This window comes from Rhinolophus sinicus, linkage group LG09 (genome assembly GCF_036562045.2).
Source record: "Rhinolophus sinicus isolate RSC01 linkage group LG09, ASM3656204v1, whole genome shotgun sequence".
NCBI lineage: Eukaryota > Metazoa > Chordata > Mammalia > Chiroptera > Rhinolophidae > Rhinolophus > Rhinolophus sinicus.
In genome coordinates this window covers 37,612,296-37,633,802 of record NC_133758.1, presented here as the reverse complement: position 1 = coordinate 37,633,802, position 21,507 = coordinate 37,612,296, and the positions used below count along the sequence as shown (strand labels likewise).

At 38.9% G+C, this 21,507-nt stretch overlaps 1 long non-coding RNA gene across 1 annotated transcript in view; it reads left to right on the top strand.

Annotated features, from left to right (window-relative positions):
- The window catches only part of LOC141573154 (uncharacterized), a 34,937-nt gene extending 17,529 nt beyond the window's left edge, over positions 1-17,408 (top strand). Inside the window, exons 2-3 of the long non-coding RNA XR_012498776.1 lie at positions 15,119-15,203; positions 16,249-17,408. This is a non-coding gene — a long non-coding RNA (uncharacterized LOC141573154). The remainder of the gene's footprint in view (positions 1-15,118; positions 15,204-16,248) is intronic.
- Positions 17,409-21,507: the final 4,099 nt, after the last annotated feature.

The window sequence follows — 21,507 nt, the reverse complement described above, 5'->3', positions numbered from 1 at the left end:
CTGTGCTGAGGCATGCTCCCTGTAACTTGCCTTTGCTCCCAGGGTCCGACACAGGGATGTCTGGAGGCCAAATGGGCATAGATAAGAATTGAGAGGGCCGAACAGAAGGTCTTCATTCTTCAGATACCCCATTCATACTCTTTCACCATTTTTAATCTTACATCACATCTTTCTTCTTCTCAGCGCTTCCCCTCATCCTGTGTTGGTAACAAACAAACAGAAAGGTGTTTCCCAACAACAGTTCTAGAGGAACATCTTCACAGCCTAATCGGCTGGCTCTTAATTTCAGAGAAACTTGACTGTATATGTTTCCTAGTTAGACTAGGAAACCCTAATATGAGTGCGGACACTGCCTCCCTGAGGCAAGCTGTGTACACAGAACAGCTACTATCCAAAGGAAGCCATGGCTCTTTCTCTTTGTAATGACTACCCCCAACTCTAGCTTCAGTTAGAATGGAAATTTTTACAAGATCAAAGCTTGAACCTCCTGCTCAGTTCTATGCATCATGCATCAAATCATAGAAAAATCCTGCAGAGGTCTAAATTTAACACTTTACAGTTGTCAGATTCTCCCAGTTTTCTTTTCTCTGCCTGCAGTCTCTGTGTGCAATTTCATATGAATTAAGGTAGAGAAATGCATATTTCCTTTTGAAAAAAGAAAAGGAAATGGTTCCTACAAGTGCAAATAAATTCCATTATTTTTTAATGAATCTAAGATTTCCCAAACTGAATTCGACCCTGAACTGGGTAGTCAGGTACCTTGCCTCTGGCAGAGGCCACAATGTAATAAATACTTCAGGGTGAGGGAGAGGAGAGCCCTGCACACAGAAAGCCAATTGTACCATTTTATATAAAGAGGAAATCTCTCTCCCAAGCCCCGCGGGTGGTCTAATAGCCTAAAGCATCAGAATCGATTACCCTTGACTTGCTTAATTCCACATGTCCTTGGTAGTCAACAAAAAGCCTGGCTGATGTGGAATTCTAAATTCCACGTTCACCGCTATAGTAGTTAGTTGTCTGGACAAAAACAAGAGAAGGTTTAAAAGAGTATGACTTCAAGCAACTCCTAATATTGAAAACAAGCCAGTCAACCACTATCCCCACAGCCTTTGGTGTTATGCAGAGAGGTTGCTTCCCCCCTTCACACTCAGGAAAGATGCTTCCTACAGTAGAGACCCTCCTCTTCCTGTGCTTTCTGATAACATAGACTTCTCTTGTTGATAGAAAGGGCCTGGCCTTCTGAAGTCTCTTAATAAATAAATACATCTCTAATGTTTTCTTGGAGTAAAGACCGAAATTTCTCAAGGCCCTGTTTGATCTAGCCCTTCTTCCTCTGCACCCAGGGAGGCTTCTCTCTCCCCACTCTGGGTTGCGCCTGATACTTGGGTCTCCTTTAGCCCCTCCCACTCAGCTCACTGCCCCAGGACCTTTGCACAGGAGGCAACTCCTGTGCATAGAATGCTCTTTCCCTTTTCTAGCCTAGTTACTCCTGCTTATCCTTCAGCTCAAATACCACTTCCTCACAGAAGCCTTACTTCCCCTCAAGACCAGCTCAGTGCTCTGTGTTATAAGTACTCATAGTTCTCTGGACTTTTCCTTTAGAGTATAATCAGTTTGCAATCGTGCATTTGTTTATTATTTGATTACCATCTGTTTTCATAAAGTAGGAACTATATCTGCTGTTTCTCATAAGTGTCTCCAGCACCTAACATAATGCTTGGCACACAGTTGGAGCCCAATAAATACTTGTTTATGAAGGAAAAAATGAATGATGAGTGAATGAATATGAAGGAAAAGACACATTAGAAAAACAACTGAAAGGAAAAAAAGACCGAGATTGTTAACAGGTAGGTAGGGGGAGGAATAAGTGCCCTTGGGATTTGGTGATTTTATGAGTTTGGTATTAGTGCTATTTGTTTGTTTGTTCAATGTTTATTTTATCATAGGTTTCCAAGTTCCTGGGGAACTTACTCTAAAATCTAAGTTTCCTACCCAGAAGAATGGAGAGCAGAGACTTAATCAGGTATTTGTATACCAAAGTTCATAGCAGCATTATTCACAATAGCCAAAAGGTGGAAACACTCAAATGTCCATCGTTGGGTGAACAGATACACAAAATATGGTATACATAAAATGGAATATTATTCAGTCTTAAAACAGAATGAAATTCTGATACATGCTAAGCATGGATGAACCTTGAAGATATTATGCTAAATGAGAGAAACCAGAAACAAGAAGATAAATATTGTGTGATTCCACTTATATGAAGTACTTAGAGTTGTCAAATTCATAGAGACAGAAAGTTACTTGGTTCTTGCCAGGAGCTGGCGGGGAGGAAGGAATGGGGAATTAGTATTTAAGGGGTATGGAATTTCAGTTCGGGAATATGAAAGACTTCCAGAGATAGATGGGAATGATGGTTGGATAATGATGTGAATGTACTTAATGTCCCTGAACTGTACACTTACAAATGTTTAAAATAGTCAATTCTGTGGTATGTGTATTTTACTACAATTAAAACAGAAAAGCAAGGATATGCTAAACAAACACACACACATACACACACCCCTAAGACCCCCTCAACTTCAGAGTCCATTTGTTTAAAATGAAGTCTCATTGTATTATACCTATATGATTCTGCTTAAAACATACCTGTTTATTACCTTTCATTTGTATTTTCTGTTTTTAAAATATCCAGCTCTTCCTCTTTGTCCTCATGTTGAGTGGTGATGCAAGGATGAGTATACATGTAGTGTATGCATCAGTGTTTTTTTCTGCAGAGGTACCTTCTCCTTTGATAAGATAACACAGAATATCACGCCTCCTCAACAAAACATCAGTCCTGAAGTTTGATCCCATTTAAACTTCCCATAATTAAGCTGTTTGCAAATTAGAAGCCTCTTTAGGAGAAACCAATAGTCTTATTTTTGTACTTCCTCTGAATTTGTATATTTAATTGGCTCTCAGATCTAATGTGTCATTTATCTATAGAGATGAACAAGTCCAAGAAACAATTACAGCATTTAAAGACAAATCTAGACTTTTTTTAGGATGATACACAAAGGAGTATGGGTGGTATATGAATCTCTAACACTGGTTCTCAAATGAAGAATGATCATCTAGAATGTAGTTAAAAATCCCCTGTAGATTTCCCGGACCCTGGTCTTGGAAAGGCTCACCCAGCAAGTCTGGTGTGTGATGGTGAAAATCTGTATCTGAAACTGTCACTTAGGGCCATTTTGATGCAGGAGAGCCTCATGACACACAGAAACACTGGTCTACCTCGTTCACTGTCTTAGAGTAGGAACTTTTAGAGAACTCAGCTAAGTCTGTATTTTTTGTCTAAATATTTTGTACGACTTTGTAAGGAGAAGACCTTGAAATTGCCCTTGATCTGAATTCAGTCCTCTGTGGGAAATGATTCTCCAAAATCACTTTTCAGTTCCAATTGAGAGCTAGTAGTTGACAAATTTGGGAGGTCTCTTATTCTACTGAGAATCCAAGGAAACCATGAATCCTCTCTCTTCCAATATGAACTTGCAAAAATTTCCATTTTCCCTCCAAGAAGTTCTTGTCCCCTTGAAGTACATCTATAGATTCCAGGCACATTACCCTGTTCTAAGTCCTCTTTCTCCCACAGGGGCCCCTTCTTCGTTATTAAAGAATCATATAATTTCATATTTAATGAGAGATTTAGGGATCATGTAATTCAATCAAATAGGTTTTTTTTTAATAGTATAAGAAACAGAGGCCCAAGGAGATTAAGTGACTAATGTCACGCTAGATTAAAACCAAGCTATCTAGATTTAGTTGAAGGTTCTTCCAATGATGCTTATTCACATTTGTCTAGGAGACATAACTGAGAACATCACCAAGCTGACTCCATTTTAATTTGTGGAACCTGTTGTTTCTCTCCCCCCACCCACACACAGGGTTTATTGGGTAACATTTTGGAATCCATTGAGGCCAAGCATGTTTTTAAGAGTTTATTTCAAAACCATCCAGTCCTAGCGCATCATTTCAAAACCTAAAGACCCAGGCCCGTGAACTCAAACTGCACCTGCTTCTTACTCGAGAATGCTTTTATGTAAACCTCTGGGGTTTGATCAGGATGTTTGGATATAGAGGGTATAGTGATAGGAATGCAGGACTAGATTACACTGAGCTGGACTGTGTGGTGTAGGTTGTGGTGGCCACAGGGTAGGTGCTAGAAGAACATAAGAGAGCAAACTAATGGAGCCCCATGGCCAAGCTACATGGCTCCTTCTTGGACATCTGAGAGAAGTAATGCAGTGTAGTGAAAAGAGCATCAGCTTAAGGGCCAAAGTTAGCTGTCATTTACTACCTGTGTAACCTCGGTCAAATGAACTTGTGAGCATCAGTTTGTTTATGTATAAAATGGGGGTAATTAATACCTGCTTTGTGATAGTGGTAGATGGATAAGAGAAAACATACATAAAGCACCTGGTATTTAATACACATGTAAAAAAATGCTCATGTCTATGCACTTATGTACGCATATATATGTATATGCATGGTGTATGTATCTTGGGTTGCAAAGGAAAAGCCAAAGCTATCTGTTATAAAGTCTTGCTTTAAAAAATCCCAAGTGACACTCTCCAAAACACAAATTTCTAGAGCGTTTTAGGTGTTATGAGAGTTTCTGTGTAAGCATTGTCATGGTCTATTCTTTCTTGCTTCACTCAAACATCCTGAAAACAAGCTGAAAGGGAAATCATGTGTCTTCAACTTATCTCCCAAATCTCAGATAAAAGAAAGCAAACATGTTAAATTCTCAAAAAATGGTGTAAACTCATTAAGTGTTTTATTTCCCCAGTACAAAATGGAGAAAGATGAGTTCCCACCAACAGTGTTTACTGCCTAGTTGGGAAAATAATGTTTTTTACAGGAAACAACTAGAGAACAATACCAGGTGGTACGCAAACCATTACTAACTAGTGCTCATTTCAGAAGAAGAAACAATCTTAGGAGCTGGGTTGGCCAGGAACATATCTTGGGAGATTACCTAGGGTAGAATTTGATAGTGGGCTTTAAGGCAGGCAGATGGGGATGCGTCCAAAGCCCACTATCAAATACGTGGGGATGCGTATTTTTGTTCAGTCACTAAATTGTAATCCTTGATCACTTCACATGCAAAAAGAAGAAAATGATATTTGCTTCTCAGGATATTGTAAAGATTAAACAAGATAACATATATGGAACACTAAGTACAGATGCTGGCACACAGTAAAAGATCAACAAATTGGCTATATGAATGTTTCTTATTAAAAGTGAATCTTACACAATAACAATTGTTGCCAAGGATATGGAAAAACTGGAATCCTCAGACATTGCTCGTGGGAATGTAAAATGGTGCAGCCATTTTGGAAAACAGTCTGGCAAGTCCTCAAAATATTAATTGTGGAATTACCATATGACCCAGCTGTCCCACTCCAAGAGAAATGAAAACATATATACACACAAAACTTGTACACAGGTATTCATAGCAACATTATCCATAATAGCCAAAAAGTGGAAACACCCCAAATTTCCAAATTAAAAGTAGATTTATGGTTGCTAGAGGATGGGGTGGGTCGTGGGAGGAAGAGAAATGAACGCTAATGAACTTGAGGTTTCTTTTTGGGGTGATGAAAATATCCTGGAATTATTCTGGTGGTGATGGTTGCACAATATGGTGAGTGTACTAAATGCCACAGAACTGTACACTTTAAATGTGTGAACTATATGGCATGTGAAATATATTTTAATAAACATGTACAAAAAAAAGGTGAATCTTAAAAAGACATGTGGTATTTGGATAGGTCGAGAGGAGCAGGAGGGCAGAGCAGATGAGAAATAGACCATGTGATCCAAGCATGTCAGCATGGGTTTGAGAGAATTTGCACTGAAGAATTGTGGGAGCGGTTGGAGAGCTAAGGTGGGTCATTTAAAATTAGGTGTAGTAGTTCAGAGTTAATCTTAGAGGCAATCTGAGGCCTTCCTGGGTGGTAGGCGGGCAGAGATCAAATTTTTCAGATTTCTCAATGTCATGGACTGGAGTGAGCAGGGAAGAAAAATTGAGGGAAGGAGAACTATAGTAGCTTTTGACAAAAAAGGAGACAGCTTTGTGGGTGTATGTGTTCATGCTTTGGTTGGGTCTTTAGTCCCAACAGAAAATGCTTTAGTCTGAGGATCATGGCTGAGCCTCTTGAGAGCTGTAGTGTGGGGGTCGGGCATCCAATCAGCGATACGAACCGTGGGTGGAACAGCCCCGTTTGGGTTGCTTGGCGAACATATAGAGGACCCCCATCCTCCCTCACAATTCATTTTGCTTTCTGTGAAAATTTTCCTTGAGGTAGGAAGATCCTCATTTTCCGTACAGAACAAACACAAATATGATATTTCATATCTTCTCTGCCATTTTCACCCTTCCCTGTAATTGGAAACTCTTGCCCCCAGTCTCACTTGTAGGATTCTGTCTTCAAATGTAGAATTTTCTTCTCCCCCTCATCAAACCCTCCCTGTCTGTCTTTTTCTGTCCTCCTTCAAATTTTCAAGATCTTTTATTTTATTTGTCAGTTCTTTTGATTAGCGATGGTAAAGGAATAGACGGGAGGAGAGAGAAAATTCTTTCATTAGTTTCTGATAAAGTGTGCAGTTTTTAAAGGCTGCTTTCATAAATCTACACACTTTTCTGTTCAACAGTCTCCAATTTACCTCCCTCTTTCAGACTTTGGTTTTGTGCTCAGAGGCACAGAGACCTTGATCACCTCTACGTGGTGTCTTAACTAGCCTCCAGCTGATTCTGAGGGTTGAGCCTCTCTTTGCCCTTCAGCTTGCTATTAACCATTTTCTTCTTATTCCTGGATTTTGCCCTTTTCCCTCAAGTTCACTGTTACAAACTTTTTTCTGGGGAGTCACCCTCAATTATAATATCAAACCTAGTTCTTGTGGTGATTTAGCTGCCCACTGCAGCTCCTACACTCAGACTTCCACATGTTATATAAGACTGAATGAATTCTCTCCTCCTCACTAGCTGACACCCACACAAGTTGTATGAAAAAGGAGTCATTTCCAAGGCATCGGCATACCACCTTCCCTCATAGCACCTAGAATAATGGTTTATAGGAAAAACCCCAGAGTATCTTTGTTGTTCTAGTTACTATTATTGTTTTAACAACTCAAGTTACTGTTCAGTGACTAGGTGTATATATGTTTCTATAATATTTAAAATAAGAGTCTTTGGGGGTGATTGGGCTTTGAAACCTAATGTATTTCTTTTTCATTTTTATAAATTACTTCCCCCTATGAGACACGTACAACTTGGGCTGTTGAGGTTTGGGAAAAGGGTGAAAGGACTTCAGGGTACTTGTCCTTGGGCAGGAAAATTTATCATAGGTTGCTTCGTGAACAGTCTTCTTCATTCTATGGGGGACTCTTCTTCCCTCCCTTCCTTTCTTCCTATGCTTTCATTTCCCTTTTGTAGAAGTGTGACAGTTGCTCTTAATTTCCTTTCAAGTGGAAGTGAAAGTGTGTTTATCGCTCTTAGGCTTTCTTTGCCCTTATCTTTCTAATTGCCTGTCTTCATCCACTGCATCCAGACTTTACTCATTCTTTAAATATCAAAGTAAGCTGAAAAACCAACCTCTGCATTTGATTGTGAGCCTTTACAAATGTCATTGGTCTTCCCAGAAAATACCTGTCACTACTTCCTAGTCCAGCAGCACAGCTCAGCCCCAAACCAGCCTGAAGGTTTCTTTCCATCTTTCAATCTATTTCAAATATATACAAAATATTCAGGATTTCCCTGGAGTTCTTAAGGCCTGAGAACATTCTGGAGATCTTGAACCACTCAGGTCCAGTATATAATCTATTGCAGTCATGAGTACGACCCTGCTACTACACCCTAAAGTCAACCAGAAGTCCCTGGTCCTGGGCCATCAATGATCTCAGAACACCTGATCCTTCTCTAAATCAGAACACCTGCACAGCCTTCTCTCAACCAGTTCTTGTCCTGGACTTCTGGGGCTTTCAGAATATTGCCACGAGGTCTGCCAATTAAATTCGCGAACTTGCCACCGTGTGTTTACATTGGTAGCACTGTAGAAACAGCTTGGTAAGGCTTCATAACCTTGGTATATCAGTGTCTCACAGATGTGTTTGTGTCGATGTGTGGCGATGTCTTGCTGAGTGGCATTCATGATTGTTGTTGTGTGTTTTTGTGTGCTATCACGAGAATGTCTGAGCTTGAATTAGAGCAATGAACAAACATGAAATTTCTTGTTAAACTTGGCAAGAGTGGAAGTGAAATCAGGGGCATGTTAATCCAAGTTTATGGGGATAATGCCATGAAAAAAAGGCAGTCTACAAATGGATTAAATGTTTTTCTGAAGTTAGAGAACGCGTCACTGATGAAGAGAGGTCAGGGCGGCCAGTAACAAGCAGAACTGATGAAAACATTGCAAAAATTCATTGAATTGTGCGTCAAAATCATTGGCTGAGTATGAGAAGCATAGCAGACCAAGTAAACATAGATAGAGGAACAGTGTGGAAAATCTAAGCTGAAAACCTTGGCATGAGAAAGGTGTGTGCAAAAATGGTCCCGAAGGAGCTCACCGATGAACAAAAGCAAAGGACAGTTGAAGTCTGCCAAGACCTTTTGGAGAGGCCATGTTTTGGGCCATGTTATTGCTGGTGATGAAACATGGGTGTACCAATACAACACTGAAAAAAAGTGTCAAAGTGCACAATGCAAGTCAGCCAATTCTCCACGACCAAAATAGTCTGTCAGTCCAAATCAAGAATCAAAACGATGTTGGTAACATTTTTTGATATCAGAGGGATTACTCATTATGAATTTGTACCAACTGGACAGTTACCCAAGTTTACTGTTTGGAAGTGCTGAAAAGGCTGTGTGAAAAAGTTATATGAAAACAACCTGAACTTTTTGCCAACAATTCATGGCTCTTGCATCATGGCAATGCACCAGCTCACACAGCACTGTCCGTGAGGGAGTTTTTAGCCAGTAAACAGATAACTGTATTGGAACACGCTCCCTACTCACCTGATCTGGCCCCCAATGACTTCTTCCTTTACCCAAAGATAAAGGAAATATTGAAAGGAAGACATTTTGATGACATTCAGGACATTAAGGTTAATATGATGACAGCTCTGATGGCCATTCCACAAAAAGAGTTCCAAAATTGGTTTGAAGGGTGGACTAGGTGCTGGCTTTGATACACAGCTTCCCAAGGGGAGTACTTCAAAGGTGACCATAGTGATATTCAGCAATGAGGTAAGTAGCACTTTTTCTAAGATGAGTTTGCGAACCTAATTGTCAGACCTCATATTCATCTCATCTCATTCATTCATTCATTCTTCCATTGATTCATTCTTATAGTCAGTCCACAAATACCCGGAGAAATACTGTGAGGGTCTGTGAGGTGTATAACATAAGACCTAAATTATAGTCTTAGGATATTGCCTATTCCAAATCTCATTCTCAGGAAAGAGGCATCGGGAAAAAGGAAAGATCATGGATGTAGGCTGAATAGACCGATGTCCAACTGCTTCCTTATTCAATTCACTTTTCCGTGGGTCTCTATCACGTATAATTATTTTCTCTTGATGTTATATTGTATATTGTCTTTTCCCCCAGGTGTTAAAAACAGATTGTTTTCTTTCTTTGAAGTGTACATTGATCTAAAATTATGATATTATAATTTGGTAGTAAATGCTATACATTGAAAAATACATTAACTATTGCTGACTTGTCCTGATAGTATTGTTTTGCTTTCTTTCTATCTCTCTGAAAAGCCATCTAGCCCTTTAAAAGAGCAGTGTTGCAAATTTGTTAAGGCATAAATTGGCTAACTTGTTCTCTTTTGTATTATGACTCCACCATGGTGACCTCAACCAAGCAGAAAGAAGATATTCACAGTAACTTGGTAGGGCTTCATACAGGAAAATACTAATAAGGAAAGAAAGAAAATAGCACTGGAAGCCCATAGATTCTCTATTTATTCATTGACAAAGAAACAGCCACTTAAAAGTGGATTTTCAAAGAGGAAAAATCAAGTGAAAATAAAAGCTTGTTTTAGAAATTTTAGTTTAAGTTGAAGATTGCTTATTCGCTCATTCCTTTTTTTTTTAAAGAGAGACTTTTAAAATCAGAGAAAAGTATTGCTCAGCCTTTTAACTTAAAAACATTTTAGCATTTTAGTTGGCTCATTCTCTGTCATGTTTTTTGCTACAAAACAAAACAAGCAAACAATCTCATAGATACAGACAACAGAATGGTGGTTAACACAGGGAAAGCGGGGAGGGGAGAGGATGAAGAGGATAAAGGGGGTTAAATATATGGTGATGAAAGGAGACTAGACTTTGGGTGGTGAACACACAATGGAACATACAGATATTGTATTATAAAGTTGTACACCTGAAATTTATATAATGTTATTAACCACTGTTACCCCAATAAATTTAATTTAAAAAATAAAATAAAATACATTTTCAATTACAGTTGACATAAAATTTAAAAAATTAAAAAAATTCCCTCTATCTACTTTGAGATTGATGTATTCTTTCTTATTCTCCTGGAGTGGTATTTTAAAAAATCTGATTTGAAGCCACAGTCATTCTATCATTAGAACACTGGACCCAAATAATAATTTCATTTCATCTGCTTCACAGAAGATCACTAAAAGTTACACTTGTCATCAAGGTCTTATTGGTGTTTTTTATTCTATCTGGTACAGAGTTAGCAAGTTAAACAAACAAAGGAAAACACACTGGGATAAGAAAACAAGTTTGTTTGTTGTATTTATATTGTGGCCTGGTTGAAGCAGATAGTAACTAGAGAATGATATGTACTGCCATTGACTGGGAACAGACAATGTGCCACATAAACTTCTGTGAACTCTATGGGGCTAGCCCTGTTAGCCCCCATCTCTCTAGGATGTGGGGGTTATGACTCTCTATTTTCGTAAGAGAAATCTGAAGTTCAGAACTATTAAGTAAACTATTCCAGGTTACACAAATTTAGTATTTCAGTGAAATTTAGATATCATTGGTTATTAAAACCCATTATGATTTTACATACCACTGAGAAAGGAAGAAATATATCCACAAGTGTTGCACGGCTCATCCTCTCTGCCATCAAGACTATTGGTGATGTAGCATTTCCTAAGTTTGCTCCACTGTTGTCGCTAGGATTCCCTTCTGAGCCATTCCACAAGTCTTATTCTGTGTACAGACAATGACACAATGGCCAACTTCTGCTGACCAACAGCTTTTGTAAGATGTGTTCTGATTTCTGCAATATTAAAATGTGAGTAAATATTGTCCAACCAGCCAAAGACAGCCTCCTTCCCCACATGGCCTCTATATAAATGGATCCCCTCCCTCCCGGAAGTTACCACAAAGTTTCAACAGGAAGTCAGGACTAGAGAGTTAACAAGGGGCCCACCTCCACCCATAGTCCTCCCAGCTCTATAGTTAGTCATCACAAGATGCCATTTCACTTTTATCAACACAAAGGACACTTTTTTCTCCTAGTTGGAGAAGTCAATGTTCACAACAAAGGGCAGGAGCAGGTGCTCCAACTTCTTCAGCTCCTTACCTCTCACTCAACTGCTAATTATCTCGTATATTCCTTTTCAAACTGATGAAGGCGGCTTGGTAAATCTTTGTGGCAAAAGGAAAAGTCAAAACCCAGTGAAGACCTTGTTCTGGTCCTGTTTCTGTTTTAACACTCCCTGATGATTTCAGCGGAAGTTCTCTGGAACACACGATTCCATAAACATCAGAGTCTCTGGAATGTGAAGATTCTGCTCTTAGATTTTGTGCAAGGAGATTGGTGAAGAAAATCGTGAAGTATCCAAGTACAGTTGACAGCCGCTCTGAGGAACCGATTGTACTGAGCCTCCTTGGGACTCTGCAACTGTGGCATCCATTACCCTCTGCTTGTAGCTAGGTTGGGCTGAAAAATACTACAACCTGTTGTGGGAAAAAACCTCATGTCTATAGGATTTAGGGGGGAATTTGTATTGTCATAAGTCAATCTTTTTTTAAAAAATAAATTTTATTGGGAAACAGTGTGTTTCTCCAGGGCCCATTAGCTCCAAATCATTGTCCTTCAATCTAGTTGTGGAGGGTGCATCTCAGCTCCAAGTTCAGTCGCCCACCATCCCACGCAGGAATTGAACCAGCAACCTTGTTGTTGAGAGCTCATGCTCTAACTAACTGAGCCATCTGGCTGCCCCTCTGGCTTAGTGGCAGCTTGTTATCGTCAATCTAGTTATGGAGGGCACAGCTCACTGGCCCATGTGGGAATCAAACCAGCAACCCTGTTGTTCAGAGCTCACACTCTAACCAACTGAGCCATCCGGCCGCCCCATAACTCAATCTTAACACATAATTCAATCTGCCTGGAGAGATGACCCAGAAGGATAGAATCCACTAAGGAAGATCACCCAAGATGCTCATGTTTTGTGCATGAAAAGACATCTGTACATATTTTCCATTTTGCCCTTTTTCAGTTTTCTTTGAGCAATAGAGTTTGTTTATTTGATTGTTTTATATTTTGGCAGCTAGGGACCAAGATATTTCTTTTCTGTTTGTTTCTCTAACTCTTTTTGCAGTTTAACAAGTCAAATACAAAACTCGAGGGACTTAATAAGCCTCGCAATGGTGTTGTGCATAGCATCACGTTATTGATTGGAAATACTGCATTGGAATGCCCTAGAAGAGCCCCAAACCAAAAATTTTAGATGCCTAAAGCTTTGAGCTTTCCAATTAGGCTGAAAGCTTCCCTTGATAACCAGTAGTGCTGAAGCTTTTAATATTGTTTAGCTCTATCGGTTATAAGCAACGTTTTCTTTACAAAGAAATGTTCCGGTTACAAAGGAAGGCTAGTGGATCACTCGATGTCAGAGAAGTAGCTCATCTAACCCACTTGCACAATTTCTGATCAAATATTCTATCTGAAAAAAATTTTTCAGTTTAGCGTAAACTGATCATAATTGGGAGCAAATGCTTCTTTCCCTTCCTCAATGCTATCTCCTCCTGTGCAGCCTATTTTGCATCCAAAGATACATTTGAAAGTCGAAATCCCTTAGAGCTAAATATTCTAAACTGACAGAAGAATTTCTAGTGGCACACCAGCCTAGAGCCATGTTTTTATGAGGACATCACTTTCTATTTCTAAGCTGCAGCATGCACTCTTGCTTCCTTATTGCTGGGAGCCATGCCCCATCAACTTGCCTCCCTCTCAGCTTTTAATGTTTTTTTAATGGAGTCCAGTTTTCCGCCTAAGTTATGGCTAGCTTTCTGACAAACCATCAGACACCTAAGTAACCATAATGGAGGTGTCCAGATGTGACATGGGGAAAAAGCAATAGTAAACTTTCATGCCTTTAAACAAAACCACATTATAATAATTCATTTTTACCTGGCTTTTGGGTTAGCCTTCAAGGCTAAAAGGGGCTTAAGAAAACATTTTAAAAATTAATAGGTGATCTGAAGTCTTTTCTTGTAAGCCAAAAGCTAAAGTAATCATTTCTAAATCTGGCTGGCATGCTGCCTGAACAGTGAAATCTCAGTACTGCTGCGTTTTTTTCTCAAGCATCAAATTACTCATGTAGCAATGAAGTTAGTTATCTAATGACATAATGCAAGCCTACTTTGCAAGTATCTGGTTGTTTAGGAGAACTGAAGAAAATAATTGCAAATTAAAATGAATGATGAGTCCTCGAAGATGCAAATTCGTCAGGGAATATAGGCATTTCTATGAGAAAGGAAGAAGTATATACTCTTGAAAGTCAGCAATTTAGATGGCTTTATCTGTACAATTTTGGAAGACACTTGCAGAACAGTTGGTAATTAAATGTGCCCTCAGCTGAGAAATAATGCCTGGGCTTGCCCTTATGGTAAGTAAAAGGTAAGTGTTCTTGCTTTGCCTGGGCTTTAAGATTTCTGCTTGGCATCACATGAGTTTTTTGAGACACCGGTTGTGAGGGTTTACACACTCTATACAATAATATGAGTAAATGTCGTGACTAAGAAACAGGCAGAATTCATCTTCCTAGATTCCCAACAACTGGCTCTTTCTTCGCATTCGGGTTTCAGTGCAACGTCTTCACTTCCCCAGTGGGGCCTTCCCATCATGTCCGCTCATTCTATATCATCATGTTCCTTTATGGTTATTTCACTAAACGATTGCCTTCATTTGTTTGCTGGTTTGCTATACCTTTGCTTGGTAGAGAATAAACTCCTTGAGTGAGGGATGATATCTGTCTGCTTCCCCAACTCCAGAAGCAGTGCCTGGCATATCGAAGATCTTCAATGAGTAGTGATTGAATGAATACCTGAATGAATGAAAGAAAGTACAAAGCCAAAGAAAGTGATAGAACATTGCATGGCTCATAGGCTTGGTATAAGATACAAGCATATGTGGAGGCTAACATGTAGCCTAATGAGGTAATTATCTTTATACCTGAAAAAAATCCCTATGACATCTGGCACAGTATCTACGATTTTACACTATTGAAGGTTTAGTCATGGAGAGGTCTTGGGGAGATGAGCTGGTGTTGCAATTCATCCCATTGAAGATACGGGGGATGTGCTGCAGGGCTGGACCTCTCACGGTGCCCACTGACTGGGCCTCCCAAGTTTAAGACCCACAATAACAAGTGACCTGGATTGACAGGGACCACCCTGTCCAGTGTGGGAGTTCTATTTGCTCAAAATTCCTTGAATGAAGACCTTTTCCTTGACAAAGAATGGAAAATTATTTTACCACATGATAAATATTTTAGGTGCTTTCTGTTAAACCAGTCCTTGCCATCTTTTACACAGATAAAATCTGTTCTTACCAAAAAAGAAGTTTGGCTAATGGAGTCAGAGATTCATTAGAAAGATTAGTAATTTTTAAAAAGTACTTCTTTGAATTTGAGGTATTTTACAGGAAAGGGCCTAGTTTGATGTTGCCCAGCTTAGCTTTTCATCCAAATTGCCCTAAAGGAGTGTTTTTTAATCTGATGTATTTTTATCCATATCTTCTGAAGTGGCACTGTTTCTTTCTTTCCTTTTTTTTTTTTTTTTTTTTTTTTTTAAACAGGAAAGTAGAGTAACATGGAAAGCAGCTTTTATTCACTCCAAGGACAACTAACTCACATACAACGAAGGGCAGAATTAGTCACTAGGTGCGTATATTAGCTTAAGGGTATCATGAGTGTGCGTGTATCTTACTCAGGAACTTCTTTAAAAATAATTACCTTGTGATTAGTATCTAATGCTAATGATATATTTTCATTTTTAAAGTCTGAAGTCTTTATTTCCTTGAGATAGTAAATGAACTTCTTTTCACCTTGCTCCTGGCCGCTTTTCCTCCATTGTCTTCATATAGACACACGAACCCAGGCCTGCAGGCCTGCAGACTGCCCCCTGCGAATGGTAGATTTTCCAATAAAACAGTTTCTCTTCATATTATAACTCCTGTCAAATTGAATTAGAAATATTTACTAAACCCTTATTTATATTGAAGGTGTATATTTTCTACCAGGTGGTGTATAAATAGAAAAGGAATGAACATTTTCTTATAGATTGTATCTAACGTTTCTGTTGATAATGGCTATCAATGGAAGCCATCTAGAGGATGAGTTTACAAGTTTAGCTAAATGTGGGAAACAGAGATACAATCATGTTCTTCCTAGCCAAAGCTCATTAATAAAATTTTGGTCACATCCAAAGACTTTTCAAAAATGGGGTTTGGGACAATTTTGTGTCCAGTCTTTAATCACAACCCCAGCATGTCTCTCTCATCACTTCAGTGGTTTCAAGAGGCTAGAATATAATGTATGGATTATGGCAATGACTGCTTTGAAAACCACATATAAAAAAGCCGTAATTAATGGCTTTGATGTCATAAAGCCACAGCCCACCAATCTGATGTCAGTGTGATGAATTAGGAATTGTCAGGCTAAAAGTTATTGGCTTTTAAAAAATAAGGAGTCAATGAAATCTTCTAGGGAGGGACATATATATTAATAGGCTCTGGGGTAAAAGTTAATGTAAATCCCCCATTGATGGAGTTATTTAAAGTATTTCATACAATGCTTTCTAGAATAAAAATGTGTGGAAAAAAAGGGCAGGTTGGAAGCTAGTAAAATTAGTATCTAGAGTTCTCATAAGGTATGGCCTTCTAGAATTTGTCACTAAAGCATTGTATTATGTTTCCCCCCAAAAAAGGGTGAGAGAAGGAAGAACCCAGAATGAGGGAGATGAGAGAAGGAAGAAGGATGGGGAACAGGAATATGGCCAAACTGGAGTCTCATCTGTAAACTGGGGAAGAAAGGGTTCCCTGAAGAAGTTTGCATGTCATATTTAACTGGTGCGTTCTTATAACATCTTGACTTAATAAAGAGACTAGCAAAAGGAAAAGAAAAGAAAAATGAAAGAAGAAACCCGAAGCAAGACAATAAAAAGTTTCCTCCTCACACCCACCGCCTTAGGGGTTTTTCCTTTGCTCCTCATAGCTTATTCCACTGAAACTCATCAATTTTTGCTTTTGTGCTGGAAATGCCCGAAAACATTTGAAGCTTCACAGCCACCCCTTGGAGTGAGAAGGTTTCACAATGCCCGCTGAGCCTCAGGGCGGTGTGTCCCCAGGGAAGGCCAGGGGGGCACAGGATAGGGGAGAGAGGCGTTCTTTCTCTTAGTCGGGGATCAAGTGCCCTTCTCCCTGCCAGCCTGCGAACAAAGGACAGAACCTCAAAGCTCCTGCCCTAGCTCGTGACCTCGGGGCCCAAGGCAAAACATTTTATCTCTGGGTCCTAGTGACATAAGCTCCTCAGGCTCTGCAATTGTGGTTCATGATGTGACTAGAAACCTTTGATGGAATTACTATTGCCTTCTATTTCTCTGCCCAGCCATTTATTATTCTGTATATTTTTGAGAGCTGTGGGAAACTTTCATAACCAAGCCTAAGCCAGGCGAAAACTTGTCCTATTTGGAATTTGTAATGAAGTCAAAACATGGCCTGGATTTTCTGAAAGGCTCCCTTTGGCTGCCTGCAACAGCCCGAGGGCACAATCAGACAGGGATGGAGAAGGCCTGGGAGCAGATTTTGTTACCAAGAATAGGACAGAACAATATTTGCCTCTAAAACACTAGGGCAGCTAGTTACCTTCTCAGCTGGAAGAAGTGAGAGATAAATGCGTATTTCATATAAAGTGCAAAAACCAATTCTTTCTTTTCTAATTTTCAGGATTTCTCCCCCTCCTTCTTAATTCCCTCTAAACAAAAGGCAAGGGAGAATTTTTAGCATATTTGATTTCCTGACCTAAGGGAAGAAATTCTTTATTTCAGACCTTTTGACCTCCTCAAAGAGCTGTTACTTTTCCTGAAATGAAAGTGTGGTGGAGATTGAATAAAAATTCTAAGACATTTAAAATGATGGTGGAAAAAAAAATAAAGGGATTGTGCGTTTTGAGAATGCCTTCTTTTGTGCACTGTGCATGTTGGTCGGTGTCGGATTGCAGAAAAATACTATGAAAAACCAAATTTTGCTCTGTTTGGATGGAAATCTTCGCCGACTTTTCAGAAGCTCTCGCAAATTATTTACTGGCGTAAAGCTGAACCCCTCCAAAGGAGCTTTAGTCCCTAACAAAAGGGGTCAGTTGTAAGATGTATTTCCTAATTTTTATTTAAGTCAAAGGTTAATGGTAAAAGGGGGTTTGGTCCCTCACTGTTTCAAGTTAATGTTTATTTTTCGCCATCATTTAAAGAATTTCCTAAGGCCCTTATTGCACTGCTGAAAGCAGAGTAAGAGAACTGAAATTTCATGCCCTCAGGCTTGAATAAAGGAATAAAACCAGCACAACATTTGCATCTATTTAACAGTCTCAGTTCCAAGAGCCCCCTCACAGTGAGAGGGGAGAACCATATCTCGAGGTTAAATGAAGCTATTCTGAGATATTTGTCAAAAACACAATTCAGAGAAAGATAATCATTGTCAGAAATGACCTAGGAATTCCAGGCCTTATGATGGAAAACACAAAGCTTAGAAAGGTGCGTTCTCTTGCTTCCCTGCCTGCCGGGATATCAGTGAACATCAGCTAAAGGTGGCTGAAGAACCAATTTCATGCATCTACTGTATGAGGAAATGAACTGAGCCAAGGGCAAAAATAAAATTATACAAATGTTATTATAGACTAGCCTGCTTCTGTCCTAGTTTAATTCAAATTTTAGTGCTGCAGGCTGTGCTTCTGGCAGTAGCCTTCCTGAATAAATCAACATTTGCTTACATCTAAATTATTAGGGGAGCATGTGACTTTGTTTATTGTATAAATTATACGCAAGGTTAAAGCATTAACTGTTCAACTGGTTTTGTTCTGTCGGTCACCTCACCAACACTCCCCCAAATCATCTCTCCTCAAAATAGGAAATAAAAATTGGAAATTACTCTGACTTTTTTTTTAGACAAACCAAATAAAGCCGCAAAGCATCATGAACCTGAAGTATTGGACAGGGGCACTGCTAAAGGTGAGATGGGAGAGAGTCTTAGCATTTAGGAAAAAAGAAAAAGAAGAGTTAGGGCCCAAGAAATTGAGCTCTTACATTTAAACATGAGCTCTTATATATGCTGTCTGCACAAAGTGAAATGTAAATAATCAGTTAAGTTGATTAAGGCAGCTAACAAATGGGATAATTTAATACAAAACTAAAGAAAGCCTTTTGGCTAACTAGGCTTTCAGTAGGCAAGGAATTTTAAACTATACGGCGATATCGGATCCAAGCATTTCTTATTGATTTTATCTATTAGAAAAATAAAGTTAGACATAGACCTCGTGAAAGTGCCCTTACAAACAATAGTATTTTTTGGTCTTTGCACCTCACTCTGAGTGGCTCCTGAAAGCCAACTCACACGTTTGGGAAATAAGCATGAGGCTTTGGTAACTAGACAATGTGACTTTCTGATATCAGGTGTGTCCTGCTCTTGCAACATCCGATTTAAATAAATACCAAGGGTTTGAAGTAGACCAATCAGAAGCAAGTATTTGTTTCACAACCGGTTCTTCTTTTTCTAAGGTCATCCACAGTAGGCTTCTTTTAAACTTTGACCTTTCCCACAGTAATAAATTAATCAATTAACTTATAAAATTGTAAATTAAATTCAGTTGAAAATATTGAATTCAATCTTTTTCCAAGAAAAGGACAATATGTTGTTTGTTTGTTTGTTTTTCTCAAAACCCTTTCTAGAAACACTGCAGGTCAGAAGATTTTTGTACAGAATGATCCTCTCCAATTAATGATTTAAATCTAAGGTGCTCACGAGGAGAATCAATTTCCTATTCAGCTACTCCTGATTCTTCCTGCACCCTAAACTGGGCTGTGAGATCTTGGACAGTGATTCTCCAAATGTGCTCAATGGGCCACCTGCAACGAGGAGTGGAGCCCAGTTACCAGCACTGTAACCAGCTTCCACGTGATTAGGATGCGCAGGAACTAACACTTTAGAATGACTTTTGCAGGGTCTAATAAGCAAACTATCCAGATCTATATACTCTTTCCTTCATGAATCTGCATCATCTTCCATGCATGTTAACCAGGAGGCCAGCAGCTCTACACCAAAGAGGGGGGCCAATCCCTGTCCTACTCTCCTTGGCCCAGGGAGGGTGTCTTTGGCACATACTCAGTGACACCATAGTTAATCTTGATGTAGTGAGACAGTGCACTGATGAAACATCGCCCCACATAACTGCAATTCTATTTGAAATAATTTACCGCATGTAAAAATAAATTGCTTTTCACCCAATTGGTATTTTTAAGAAATGGCTTTTTTAATAGCAAACATATCTAAGTGGAAAATGCAGAGACTTTGGAATCAGACAACGATGGTTTCAAATCATTTTCATTGTTCACCCTCATGGGATGTTTGGCAAAAATTTGAATGTCTCTGAGCTCAGTTTCTTTGTCTGTGATATGGGAATAGTAATTGTAAACATGCTAGGTTTGAGAGAAAATAAACAATATGCAAGTCATGTTTGGCATATGGTAGATGTTCAATGGATGCTAGTTATTAATATTTTTTTCTCGTAACTCAGATATACCCATCTTTGATGATTCTCATTCACTTGTGCTGATTATCTTTATAAAAAATATGGAAATATATTTTAAAAATTTTTAAATTAAAATATAGCTAACATACAATATTATGTTAGTTTCAGGGGTATACCATAGTTATTCAACATTTATATACCTGAAGGAGTGATCACCATGATAAGTCCAGCAACCATCTGACACTGCACCATGCTATCACAATATTATCGACTCTATTCCCTATGCTGTATATTACATCCTCATGACTTATATGTTATACACCTGGAAATTTGAATCTCTTATTTCACTTCACCTTCTCTCCACCTTTAAAATTTTTTCAATTACAGTTGATATTCAGTATTATTTTACATTAATTTCAGGTGTACAGCATAGTGGTTAGACATTTATATAATTTAAAAAGCAATCCACCTGACTAATCTAGTACTCTCATGGCACTACACATAGTTGTTACCATATTATTGACTATATTCCCTATGCTTTACTTTCTATCCCCAAGACTATTTTGTAACTACCAATTTGTACTTCTTAATCCCTTCACCTTTTTCACCCTGCCTCCTATCCCCTCACCCAGCTATCAGTCCGGTAGTAAATCTAGTACCCATCTGACACCATACATACTTATTACCATATTATTGACTATATTTTTTATGCTTTACTTTACATCCCATGACTACTTTGTAACAACCAATTTGTACTTCTTTATCCCTTCCCCTTTTTAACCTGTCCCCCAACACCCCTCCCATCTGGCAACCATCAAAGTGTTCTCTGTATCCATGAGTTTATTTCTGTTTGTTTGTTTTGTTCTTTAGATTCCACATATAAGTGAAATCACATTGCATCTGTCTTTCTCTGTCTGATGTACTCCACTCAGCACAATAACCTCCAGGTCCATCCGTGTTGCCACAGATGGCAAGAACCCATTCCCTTCCGTGGCTGAGCAATATACTATGGTATAAATGTGCTGCCTCCACTTTTCCATTTATTTATCAATGGACACTTAGGCTGCCTCCATATCTGGGCCATTGTAAACAATGCTGCAATGAACATATGGATGCATTTGTTGTCTCCTCGGAGCAGCATTTTGGGTTTCTTTGGATAAATACCCAGCAGTAGGATTATGGGGTCTTTCTTTGTCTTTTGTTATAGACTTTGGTTTGAAGTTTATTTTGTCTGATATGAGTATTGCTACCCAGCTATTTTTTTGTTTGTTTGTTTCCATTTTCATGAAATAACTTTTTCCATCCCTTTATTTTCAGTCTGTGTGTGTCTTATAGGCAGCATATGTAAGGGTCTTGTTTTCTTATCTATTCAGCCACCCTATTTTTTTGATTGGAGCATTTAATTCATTTACATTTAAAGTAATTGTTGATGGATATGTAGTTATTA